The 12,116-nt window shown below is 40.7% G+C and overlaps 1 long non-coding RNA gene across 1 annotated transcript; it reads left to right on the forward strand.

Moving 5' to 3' along the window:
- Positions 1-5,195: 5,195 nt before the first annotated feature.
- On the forward strand, positions 5,196-6,881 carry LOC140578614 (uncharacterized). The gene is made up of 3 exons (XR_011982872.1): positions 5,196-5,417; positions 5,701-6,033; positions 6,611-6,881. It is a non-coding gene; the product is annotated as an uncharacterized lncRNA (long non-coding RNA).
- Positions 6,882-12,116: the final 5,235 nt, after the last annotated feature.

Consider the following 12,116-nt stretch of genomic DNA (forward strand, 5'->3'; position numbering starts at 1 on the left):
GATCTCACAAGAAGAAATAAGGAAATCACCAAACCTCTGTTTCGGCTTTCAGGTTGGATGGCGTATCTACAAATCTCTATTGTCCTGTGTAAAGGATAAGCCGGTAACTTGACAGTGTGACAGGAAATGAATCTATAATTAAGTATCACCTTCTTGAAGCAGAAACAGCTTAGGATCTCACATAAACAGTGATTCTGCTGAGGAACAACTATATGCAAAAGGTGAAATACTTGTGTTTGATCTGAAGCAGCTTTGGCAATAAAAACACTCTGTACAAGAATCAGAACCTCAATGCTCCAGAGCAGCTGGTTGCTATCTCTAGTGTGTTATGTCAGTATTGACAAAGAGGTCACAAGCTCATTAAGGTGCTTAATACTGATTATCTGCCCATGTTTTACTATAATTGCATAAAATAAGTCATTAATCATGCATTTTCTATAGCCACTTGTCCTATGCAGTGTTTCGGGGGGTCCTATGGATGCAAGGCAGGGAACAACCCAAGATGGGGTGCCAACCCATTGCACATATTCACTCACACGTGTACCTACGTGCAATTTGGTAACTCCCATTAACCTCAGCATGTTTTTGGTCTGTGGGGGGAAACTGGAGTACCCGGAGGAAACCCCAGAATGACATGGGGAGAGCATGCAAACTCCGCACACAGAGAACCCTGGAGGAGACTTGATCATTAGTCCCAGAGGGGTGACGCAACTGCCCCACCACTCCAGACATTAATAACATAAGACATGGTGGTTTCAGTGGTATCAGTATTTTGATCCGTCATTCGTATTATGAGCTTTGCTGCCTGTTTTGGTTTGGTTAACCCTCTGTGTTTAAATAGGTGTTCACTGGTCTATGCATTTAATTTAGCCGGTTGTAGGGTTGTGGCTGCCATTTTTATTTTTATTTTGTTTTTGTTGCAGGAGGGTTGTCTTTGCTGTTCATGGTTAGGGAGTTAGGGTAGAGAACTGTCCTTTCTTTTCCTAGGGAAGCTAGATGTTAATACATCAGTGTTTTTGGTTTGTTGTTTTGACCTCGGTCCACCCTGAAGGTAATATTGGTTGACCTATGTATTCAATTCAATTCAATTCAATTTTATTTATATAGCGCATTATCACAACATTACATTGTCTCACTGCGCTTTACATTTCTGCCTCGTAAGGACCCCCCATTGAGTAAGCCAAAGGCAACGGTGGCAAGGAAAAACTCCCTAAGAGGAAGAAACCTTGGGAGGAACCAGACCCAAAGGGGGAGCCCATCCTCCAGGGGCCGGCAGATGAGTCAAACAAACAAGATGATATGACTAAGCTAATACAGGGGTTGAAATATCAGTCTCAATGCAGCGGCCGACCGGTGCAGGCACGGGGTGCTTGATGCACGATGGCAGGATTAATAGACACACAGCCGCAGGATGGATGGCGAGGCATCGTGTTGAGCCAAGGGCAGGCAGGTTGGAGGGTAGTTGCCGGAGGTGGAGGTAGTTGTCTTGCAGGCCGCAGAGGCATAAACTCTTCAACGATATATGTATGTATAATTTTTTCCACAATATATAATCATCATCATCATAACTTCTGCGTGTGTGTCCCTCCTTGATTGTGCATCTCTAAATAGAATCCACACTCCTCCACCACCTTATTTATTTACTCACAATAGCACTATGCGTCCCAACACGAGACTGGGTCGTAACAAGCCCATGTATGATATTTGATGACAGTGATATACCCAGTGCTGTAAGGTGATGAGGGACTCTTCTTTTACTGCGTGTCATGTAATGCTGAGCTGAAACGTTGATGGAGAAAAGGGGTTTGGACCAAAGGTGGAGCAGTAAGAGAATGGTGCTACAGGGTGAGCTATGGTTTTCCATCACCATAATCAGGCTGATCAGCTAAGCATTCTATTGCACTTGAAAATGATCAATAGATCGTTGAATCATGAATGGTAAAATATTTTAATCAATTTTGCAAATAAAAGAATCTATGCTTATGGGGAATATCAGACAGAGTTCTCTTGGCACGTATTTGTGTTCACAAGCAAGAGCAGGACTTTGGCTGCTTTTCATGACCTTGAACAATGATTGTTCATAACTTCTCAGCTCTACATTCATGCCTGTTACCTTAAACACAATTTCATTCTTTTCTCTAACCCTGCTCAGCCTGCTACATCACTTCCACATTCACGACTTGTGAGATTGAGGCATAAGTAAACAAAAAACAGCATATTTGCCTTAAAGCATCACTCCACGCTTCATCCAGTATGAAAGGATTTGCTGCTTGGTGTCACCCCCTGCCGACCTGCCCCACCTACTTTCTCCTTAGTATGGCTCTAACGAGCCATGCCTGAGTATCTTTTGTCCTACCTCTCGTTCCTGCCTTTGTGTTCCTCACTCCAGCTGCCTCTTGTTTGCTCCCTCGTTAGTCTTGTATAAAACTGTTTCCTATTTCTGTGCTCCTCAGTCCTGGCATTGATGTCTATCTTGTTTGTAGCCTTACCCTTAGCCTTGGTCCTGGTCCTGTTTCGATCCTGTATGATCCTGTTTGTTTTCCCATGTTCTTTTTGAGTAAAATAACCCCCCTTTCTTTGCTCCAACACCTTTTCCTGAGTTCTACTTCCTACCTTGTATGACACTCGTCAAATTGATGTACAAACCAGATACACTTTACTATCCACCACGTCCAGTCTATATGATTAAGTTTCCGATCACAACCCACCCACATCTTTCAGATGTCATCGGTGGGGAACTCCTTGAGCATCACCAGTTTCTTTCCTTTAGAGAACAAATAATAATTTACCCATTAGGTCATTGCTGCTGCTATGAAAGGTGTTGATTGGTTGGATTTCAAATTTGTGAGGCTAACTATAGTTTCATAAAGAATAAGAGGGATTCTTTTATTTTTGCCGATATTAACATCATGATGTCATTGAATTGCAGGACTTAACTGGTTATTTTTATATATATCGTTGTTTAGCATCAATATTTTGTCAGTGCTCAATTCCAGCTTTATATTTAAATCTATAAGTTAGTAACAAACGGAAAAGTCCTACTAACTAAATGTCTATTTATTGCATCAAAGAGGGCAGCAAATGCAGGAGTGGTACAAAAATTACCTGAAACAAATTAATTGAGAGAAGATATATTTATATTTTGCAAATGTATGTAATGCAAATTATGACTTATTTAATAGTGCACACAATAATATACAAACGATAATTCAGGAGGCATCATTCGGTGCTCATTTGGATTCATTCAGAGCTTTGGCCTCGAATAGCTTAGAATTGAATACCTTTTTATTATCACTATACACATGTACAATGAGATTAAAAGAAGCTCCTCCAGTGTAAACATGTATGTAGAACAACAACAAACAATAAACAAATTGCAAAAAGTTCTGCGGCGCAGTGTGATATGCAGTGTGGGTTATTGCACATTATTTAAGTATTACACTGTAATGATGACCATGTGCAGTGAGCAGTGGATGTTGGACACAGAGCGATGATATTGTACAGTATACAGATATTGCACAGTTATTATCAATATCAATACCATTTAGATATCGTTATCAATACCATTTAGATATTGTTATCAATACCATTTAGATATTGTTATCAATACCATTTAGATATTCGTGATGCCTCTGGCTTTTGCAAAATCATTTATCTGCTTCTCATATACTGATGGGTGGTGTATGACTCTGTGGGTTCCGGTAATCATAAGGCCGTTGGTTCAAACCCTGTTGCTGGTTGAGTGATTTTTATCCCCAATCGCTCTAGGTACCGGCTGGTCCTGCTCTGTCAACTGCACGTCATATTGGATGAAAGCATCTGCTAAATGAGTAAACCTACTTAAACCAAACTACATTTCTAATGGAGTTACGCTGCAGTTGTGTAACTTATGTTAATTGTTAAATGTAGACCATTTGAGGGCCCCACAGACTATTGAAAATTTTAAAAAAGGACTTAAGACATTTCTTTTTAATAGAACTTATGGATTTTAATTAATTTTGTAGGTTTCTTAATTATTGATTGACTTGCTTGTTTTAATTGTTGTTTTAATATGTGTTTTTTTTCACTTTTTTAGGATGACTCATTTTGTGGCACTTTGAGGTTTATTTTAAATGTAAAGTGCGTTATAAATAAAATCTATTATTATTATTATTAGTATAAGATGTGTAGAAGTAAAATTGGACATTGGTAGGCCTGGGAGGTGAGGCATATTGGGTCTGTTATGTCTCAGGCCTTAGGCAAGAAGAGATTGTTTTGAATACTGTATGTCCTAGCTTCGTGATAGCTGCCTGCGCTTGGTTCCGCAGACCCTGAACAGAGATCAGACCTTGGAGAGACAAACAGCGGAGCAAGGGGGGGGAGAAGCTGCCTGCAGGAAGAGATTCGAAGCCGCCCCAACTGGTGCACAAAGAGCTGTAGTTATAAAGTAGCCGCAGTAGGCCATACGCAATATGTTATGCGGTAGTACAAATGTATAAGTAATTGTTACGATAATCATATTGATCATATGTTAACCTTGTATTTGCAGTGATTCAATGACAATACATCAATACGTCAATCATTAATCAAAGGACAACCAAATATTTACAGTGATTCAATGTCATATAATCAATATCTATATACATATCTCATGTTGGAGTCTAGCAGTCGAAACATGTTCTGGTAAATTGAGCAAAGTGGGTGGATTTTACCTTGCTGCCAAGGTGAACCAAAAGCGAGAGAATTTTTTTGTTTGTTATACGTTTGAGCTTGGTTTGTTAGTGTTTTGTGACCAATCAGGACTTAGAAGTCCTTATTTGTAACTAAGAATTACGGTTTATCACCTGGGTGCTCCGGGTGCTCGGGGTACTGTACCTGCTGCCAGAGTGTGACTGGAGCGTTTGCTGGAATGCTTGAATAAAGGAGATAACTTTGCCCAGCAACTGAGAGGTCCGGGCCTTTATTTCTTAGACGGGATTTATAATTTTTCTACCACAGATGTATTATACACAAATTAAAATTAACATTGCAATGCACAGACAATGCTGTCTGAGAAAAAGAAAAAGAATACTCCACAGGCTTGTGATCGTTGAAAATGCTAAAGGTCATTTCCTTTGTTTTGCGGCTAAGATAGCACTGTGATCGCACAGACCCTCCCCAACCCCCAGTGTGCCAAATATAAATGCAGTTCACTCGACCACAATGTAACTGACAAAACAGATGTACAGGGATAATGAAGAAACGCAAGAGCCTCTTTTTATACTAGGAGATATGCTTTGACTTTTACTCTGGTTTACGTGTATAGATTCGTTTGAAATACCTGCCTTGTCTCATTTCTGCATTGAGTTCTGACTGATTTAGAATGTCCACATCCAGAAGTACATGGATCCTCTTAGCAGTGACCATCATCTACATCGTTATTCCACCGACAGTCACAAGTAAGCGATCTCTCCCTTTATATAAACCCATAAAATCTTACGAAGCTCAATGCACTCTTTTGTTTTACAAACATATTTAGAAGAGAATTTATACACTGATGCGATACAAACTACATGATAAAAAACAAACTTTGTAAAGAAAAAAATAATGCTAGCAATGCAATATGGACTAAATCTACACTTGTTAATGCCTCTCATAAGTCCTTCTAGAGAACAATCTTGAAAAAGAAAAATACTTTTTAGCATACTGTTTCTGATAATGTGGCCTTTCATTTTTCCACAGGCTCTTTGTCAATTTTTTACCAAAGAACAACATTAAACAAGACTGTAGGAGAGAAACTGTATCTCATTTGTAATTTGAGATACAATACAGGGGATTGTGGTGAAATTACAGCCTTTTGGTGTAAACATCATGGAAACTGTCAAGAACTGAAAGACGAACAGAGATATATCACAATGGTATCAGAGAATAACGTACAGGATACAAACTTCACACAAAGACAAATTGAACTGGAGATTGAATCACTTGTGCTGAATGACACTGGGTCATATCAATGTATTGCGAGCTGCCGTAGGGAAACTGCTACTGGCCATATCATCACACTCTTTGTTAAAGGTAAGAGACTCAGCAGTGTAAGACCTCCGTTCATAGCAGCCAGCTGATACCAATGCACCTAAATGACTAATATTATGGATTTTGGTATCATTCTTCTGTTAATTTCAATGAAGAATAAAATAGAAATTTTAATTTGTTACCTTTGATCTAGAATTGGCTACAGATGTGTTACTAGGTTTAAACAGACTAGATCCAGGTCCCCTAACTGGGGGACCAAAGTACAATTTAATCTGGACCCTGTGATTGATTGTGGTCATCGGGGTCCAACCCCAGCCCCTACAACTCCCTCAGCAAATATTATCGTGGGAACCCCCCCACACACACCTTTACAGTAAATTCTATCTCAGGGCAGTGGCCTTGACGATGAAATGTAGCCCTCTGGGAAACACAGTCAGGGACCCATCGGCTAAATAATCCTGTCCGCTGGATGCATTCTTTCTGATCTAGGCAATGAAAATTAGTGATCAGACCACGTTAGTGTTTATGATTATAAAACAGTCAACACTTCATGCATTGATAAATACAAAATAACAGGTTTGCATGAATTCTCAATGAAGGTATTTCCCTTTCAATTCAGAGGCAGATAACACAGCAATGTGGGGAAATGGATGCCCATTCAAGACAGAAGCTTTCTCTGTGATGTTGTATTGCATGATGATTACAGTTCTGAACTTGTGGTGACTTGATGGATGTTGAGAGCACCTTTCCTTTCAATTTGCTAAGTATCTGTAAAAATAAGTTTTATTGTTGCCATGGGATTTTTAATTTATGTTTCAAAAAGGAACTAACTCTTATGCTCGATCAGTTTAAATGGAATGTGAACAATAAAATTAGCATTCTGGCCTGAATTACTGTAAGTGTTTATTATGTGTAAATACTTTATAAGAACCTTGTAATCCCGTTAAAAATAAATAGTTTGAAGATGGATAAATGGATTGACTTTATAAATACTGTTAAATTCTTTATAATTATTTTCTTTAAGATAGGCAAAACATTTAAAACTACTGACGTTGTTTAATATTCTACTTTTTTAGTACTTTTTTTGTTAGTCTTTGAGAAGTACTGTGCAGATTATAAAATGTAAATGAAGCTAATACTATAATGTAAAACAATGCAATTTAAATGGTTTTGATGCAGAAAATCCTGGACAAATGTAAACTTAATACAAGCTAACATATAGCTGAGTAAAATAAGCTTTTGAAAAATGGCTGCAGTATATTGTAGGGCTGGACGACATGCGTTATTAATACCAACATTGCATGGTATGCACATGCAATTCTTACATCGCTAGCCAGCTATATTAAAGTAAGGCATTTTAATACTTTCAATTCTGTGCGGACATTATAGTGCAGGAGGTTAAAGTTTTGCTAAAATATTTTTACTCTATTACTCTATCATAGGAAAAAAACTTAACAAGCTTTGCAATTTTAATTATTGTTTCTCTTATAGATTCCCATGTGTTTAAAAATCAGTTTAAAGTTTTACCTCCGCTGCTTGCACGAGCGCTGCAAGTGTTCTCCGAGACAATCATAATCATTTTCATCCTTGCCGTTTAAATCACTCGAAGACTGGTTTGAGAGAATATTTATGAACTTCTTTTTTGCTTTATAAATACCTCAATATTTATTACAACAAAACACATCGCCAGAACAACACACTGTATGCTATATACTGTATGCTGGATAGGTGCTGTACTAGTATAGTCAATGAAATACATTTTCTTATCCTTTTTTTCTTGTCATGCTATCCGGATATTTCTGTTGTATATGTTCTTATGACTGAATCACATTTCTTTTTTTTTACTGCGTTTATCATTTTTTTCTGAGTTTGCAACTGTTTTCAAGGCCGTGTTTGTATTGTGTTTCAGAGGTAGGCTATCTGCATAACCAGTCGACAAAGAAAGCGTTTCAAGTCCCAGCTCAAAGTACCCAAGTACCCTAGCTGGTCTGGCACTTTTGGTACTGGTATACCGGTACTGGTATACTCGTGTGGTGGATAAGTGCCATTTTTTCACTGGAATTATGATTAGTTTCCATCTTGGTTTTTCCCTTGTCTCCTGCTCCACAATTTTATTTCTGACTTCAGAGCCTCAACATCGCTATGCCACGTGCTCCCACACCTCAGGAGCCACTATATGGATAGAAGTATTGGGACACCTGATCATTACGCCTACAGGAACTTTTAAATCCATTCTAAATCCATAGGCATCGATGTGGAGCTGATCCCCCCTTTGCAGCTGTAACAGCTGCCACTCTTCTGGGACGGCTTTCCATAAGATTTTGAAGTGTGTGGCCTGGCTCACAATCTACATTCTAGTTCATCCCACAGGCGTTAGAAGGGGTTGAAGTCAGGGCTGTGTGTGGGCCTGTCAAATGCTTCCACACCAAACTCACCCAACCATGTCTTTATGGACTTTGGTTTGTGGACTGGGGCACAGTCATGCTGGTTTAGAGAAGGACTCATAGAACTCTGCAGTTAGTGAGTCAAACAGGGCTTTGGTGACTTTTACACACTACACGTCTCAGAACCTGGCAACCTCGTTCTGTTACTTCAGAACCTGGCAACCTCGTTCTGTTACTTCACATGGTCTGCCACTTTGTGGCTGACTTTCTGTTGTTCCTAAATGCTTCTACGTTGCAATAACACCACTTACAGTTCACTGTGGAATAACTAGCAGGGAAGAAATGTCAGAAAGTGGCTTATTGCAAAAGTAATGTCCTATAACAGAACTACGATAAAATTCACCGCACTCTTCAGAACGACCCTTTCTTTCACAACTGACTGCATGGCTAGTTGCTTGATTTTATACACCTGTGGCAATGCCTCATGCCTCAGGACAGCGGCACCTCAAATAGAGAGTCAGAGTTTTTTCAGTCCCGGAGTGAAAAGTAGCTAAAACATTTGTTGAAAGTCATACTGACATCATATGAAAAATGCCAGAGAAGAAGCAAGAAAATCACACCACCAGCCAAGGGCCTAAACAATCAGACAACTGACATTTTTCATAAAAAATTGGGATTTTTATTCAGCATGAAATATACAAAAATGAAATGCAGTGAGTCAAAAGCATGAAAGAGCAGAAACATACCAGTGCAATGGACATACATTATTACTTTGAAACAAATTGTTATGTGCCCTCAAAGGCTCAATGAGTAATCGAGAGGGAAAGGGGGGCAGACATACAAAGAGAAAAGTGGAACCTAAACATCTTGTCCAGGAAAAACACCAATACGAAGTCAGGTAGTAATTAATTGGGGCAATTTTACTGGGAGAAAACAGAAAGGAAAGTAGACCTCAGCATCAACAAAGGAAAGAATCTGCCTAAAAGAAAAACTTACGAACCTCACAACCAGAACAAAAAAAATATATATATATGGCCAAACCAAATAAAAGTCTTCCACACCTACACTGTAACTAGCTACTCTGATCGAAATCAGGAAAGAAAACAAAGAGTAGGTCTATATCTCCTCTGTCAAACATGTAAATACTGGGGCCTCGATCCAACAAGGCAATTCATTTGTAAACTGAGCACAAAAATAAACCAGAAACCAAAAGAGACCATGAGGGGTCACACAAAGGCAGGTCGATAACTAAGGTAAGGAACACACTGAGGGATCACACATAGCATATACATCACTATCAGAAAAATAAGTACCTTTGGGGGTACAGTTACTTGTCACTGGGGGTGTACTCTCAAGGGTCTGCCAGTTGTAGCCTATGTTAGCTGGAGGTCCATTGTAAGGTACAGAAATGGATTCAGAGGAATTTTTGTACCATTGGGGATACATTCATGTTGTTTGTACCATGGGGAGCAAGACTGTACCAGGGTTGTACCCTTTTTTCTGATAGTGAGGAAACAAATGCACAGCAAACACACAATAGCCGACAAAGGAACAGGGCAAGAATAGGCACATATATATACAAGTAACAAGGCTAGATGAGGGAGAGGTGTGAGCTGATTACACATAGGTGTAGGTAGTTACAATCAAACACTAAGGACTAGGGCTACACTGGAAATACCGAAAACAAAGGTAAAACATGACACAATTACAATACAAAACAAGAATCCATACAGTGATGCAGTGACACAAGAAAACATAATAACAAGAGTATACTAATCAGAACCTAGGAGCAGAAACCACAGGATGCCTGAAGAGTTGAGGCCTCTGGCCAACCTCAAGCCCATGACTGAGGAGATGCTCAGTTTGCAGGCCACCCGCTTCACCCATTCAGCCATGCATAGGGTCCATGAAGCAGGCAAACACACTAGGAAGAGAACAGTGGCAAACCTAGGGAGACATTGGTAAAACAGGATGACCAGCGACACCTGCTGGGTAAATGGGAAAATGACAAACTAAACGAAGCAAGACAGCGCACAATCCTGACATTGGGAAACAATCGGAGTATTAAATATTATGTATAATAAATAGAAGACAATTCTAAGACAAATCATTTTGCCAATACCTACTTTTATTGTAGATTCATTGTATTTCTACTTGCACATTACCCCCTCAGACACAAGACCATGTCAATATCTCATATAGTGGCATTCCTACACCATAATAGTTTTGATAATCTGGGACGGAAAAATCATTGTTTGTTGGAAGTTAAGACATGCTGTTCTGTGTACGTCCTATTCAGGTTCACTACAAATGAAGTTGTTTTAAACTACTTAATCATTGCCGTAATAGTGGAGGTGTCTTCAGGCATTACACAGCTTTCATAGCCATTGCTTAATATTTACTGAATATTTACACCAGGTCCGGCCCTGGGTGTTTTGGTGCTCTAGGTGAGATTATAGATCGAAGAACAGTCATGGACTACAAAGCCCCTCTGTCACTCTGGAAAAGAGTGTCTGCTAAATGCTGTAAATGTAAATTCTTTTGAGTGATTCGTTTATACTAAAAATATTTCTGACTGTTCGCATGCTCTCCTCATGTTCACGTGGGTTTCTGCTGGGGGCTCCCATTTCCTCCCACAGTCCAAAAGTGTGGGGGTAGGTTGATTGGCGAATCTAAGTTGGCCCCGTAATTGTGTGAGTGTGTGTGTGACTGTGTGCGCCCTGCCCAGGGTTGGTTCCTGCCTGTGCCCATTGTTCCCAGGATAGGCTCCAGTCCCCCCAGTGACCCTGGTTGGGATTAAGCGGATACGGTGATGGTGCGATGGATATTTCTGACTGATAACTAGCTAGCTTGCACCTGTTTTACAAGAAAAGTACTAAACTATTAAAAATACTGTTTGTTTGTTTCCCTGCTCCTGTTTGATTGTGATTTAATAAGCCCCTCTCAGTTCTCATTACACCCGCCTTCTTAGCGTGTCGTGACAGAATGACCAGACTCTTCCAGAACTCCAGCGGAATACCTCTCTGCCGCAGATATGAAGCGGCTCTGCATCCTGCGGACTGCATACCCCAGGTCCCTAGTGTCACAAGGATGTGAATGACCGTCGTTTCACCAACAACCATCACAGACACCGAAGCACATTTAGACTGGGGGAGCAACCCCATTATGTGTAGGATCCCATGGTGAGAGGGCTCCTCTGCAAGTCTGACAGGGTGCTGGTGGGACTTGCCCCAGACGCAGATCTATTGGAAGCGGAGAGAGCCCAGCACCTTCTGAGAGAGGTTCGGTTGCTCGTGCTGAACTCTCTTGCAGGAACCCGCATCTTCAGCGTCTGAAGCAGGAGATATAGTGTCTGCTTCGCTGCTACAGGAAGCTGTTCTGCTCGCCGCCTCTTCGCAGCGTGAAGCCGCTATTCTTGCCAGCTTCCCGCAGCTCCCAGCTCTGGTCATAGGAGGAAAAAGCAGAAGAAGCTGACTGTACCTGTACAGTAACTGCTGTCTCGCCAGATCCTGTGCCTCCAGAGACCTGCCCTGAAGGGACCTCTGCGCCACACCAGTCTCCTGAACCCTGCCTAGGGGAGGCCACCACCGCACCTCCAGAGCCCATCCTCACCTCTGCTGTGCCCCCAGAGGCCACTCTCCAGGCTTCCGACCTAGATAGGGCCGTTCCACCCAAGTCCCAGGCCCCGGAAAGGCCACATTGCCCACACTCGGTCTCGCAGCAGCTGTGTCGCCTCATCAC

This window comes from Paramormyrops kingsleyae, chromosome 16 (assembly GCF_048594095.1).
Source record: "Paramormyrops kingsleyae isolate MSU_618 chromosome 16, PKINGS_0.4, whole genome shotgun sequence".
Lineage (NCBI taxonomy): Eukaryota > Metazoa > Chordata > Actinopteri > Osteoglossiformes > Mormyridae > Paramormyrops > Paramormyrops kingsleyae.